Raw genomic sequence first — 1,663 nt, 5'->3', positions numbered from 1 at the left:
CTGACCACTATAGAGATGGTGCGGGGGGGTGGCAGAAGGGAACTGGGGATGGCTGGTAGGTTGTTAAATTCTGTTAGGGGAGGGGAGGGGTTGTGAATGGGTGAAGGCACAGTCTGCCCTGGATGGGGAAGGTAAAGGTGGCAGCTAGCCTAGGCGCACTGAGAAGTCCATCTTGGCCACAGTCAGCAATTCCTTCCCAGCCCAAATACTGGATTATCCAGAAACGCCCACCACCGGAGCTAGTGGAGTTCATAGAGGTCACAGTGAATTAGTCACCATCATTTCACACTGAAGCTTGGGAAATTAAAACATGGAATGGTAAGGGTAAGACCTTCTGATGGGCAGCTGACCCTCAGCTCTCCTGTGGAGAGAGTCGTGGGAGGATTCTCAGACCCACGCCCATACTTTGGAGGAGAACCAGAGCCACGGAATAATGGAAGCAAGGGGAGTGCTCCGGCAAGCCCAGGTGTGTGTTTGCTGACTCCAGAAATGTTGCGTGATGCTAAAAATAATGACTCAGTAGCTGAGTATTCCCGACCTATTTACTATTCATCAGTTATCTGTCTACTCATAGAATCAACCATCCAGCCATCCATTCACGCCCCTGTACGCCCATCCATGCATCCATCTCTCAACTCCTTCATTCCTTCATCCAGCCATTGATTCATTTTCTCCCCATCCTGTCATCTACCCGCCTATCACTATCAACTCTGTACCTAATCCTATGCTCAGTGTGCACCGATAAGTAAGACCCAGATCTTCCTCCAAACCTGGGGAGGCAGATGGACACTTAGTCTAAGCAAGGGAGGTAAGTGTGGCGATAGAGGGTTTTAGGGTGTGCGGTGGGAGCTCCAAGGAAGACCTAGAGAGTCAGGGAAGGCTGCATGAGGAAGAGACACCTGAGCTGTTCTTGAAAGAGGAACAGGGGCTTGCGAAGCCAGAAGAAGGAAGCCTGGCTGGTGAGACAGGCAGTGATGCGGGCTGGCCAGTGACACAAAAGAATCTGCAACAGAAGCTGGTGGGAGGAAATGAAGGAGGACTGGCCTTAAGCCAAGATTTCACCCCAGGTTCTCAGGAGCAGCTTAAAAATGGTGACACCTCACAAGTCTGCATCAGCCTTACCTGGCCTGGCCTGGCCTGGCCTGGCCTTCCCTTAGCACAGCACAGGGTCTGAGATGTCAGATCTGGAAGATTTAGAATGCATTCGATTAGTCCTCTTATTATAAGTCAGAGAAACTGAGGCCTAGAGAGGAGAAAGGACATGCCAAAGTCACATATAGAGTTGAGGGGGGGTTCCCCAAGCCCAGGTCTCTAACTCCAATGCATTCTAGTAGTCTTTCTGCTAGAGTCTAGGCCCCAACTCCCCTCTCCCCCATTCCACAATACTAGAGTCTAAACTCTGGCAGCCCCTCAGAGCCTGGCACAATGCTGGGCCTGGAGAAGGGGACCTTCTTTATTGCCACTGGGCTCCTGCCCTGTCCACACAAATAACCAGATTGGTAGAGCTCATTCGTGCTCTCTCCATTGTTTCATTTGAGTCTCACAGCAATCCCAGGGCACTGGAATTACTGCTTCATTTTACAGACGGGAAAGGAGGCTCAGAGATGGGAAGGGGCTTGCCCAGAGTCACACAGCTCAAATACAGAGCCAGCAACCTGACCCC

Source organism: Pteropus medius, unplaced genomic scaffold (assembly GCF_902729225.1).
Source record: "Pteropus medius unplaced genomic scaffold, Ma_sr-lr_union100, whole genome shotgun sequence".
NCBI classification, from domain to species: Eukaryota; Metazoa; Chordata; class Mammalia; order Chiroptera; family Pteropodidae; genus Pteropus; species Pteropus medius.
Note: the sequence above shows the minus strand (reverse complement) of the source record.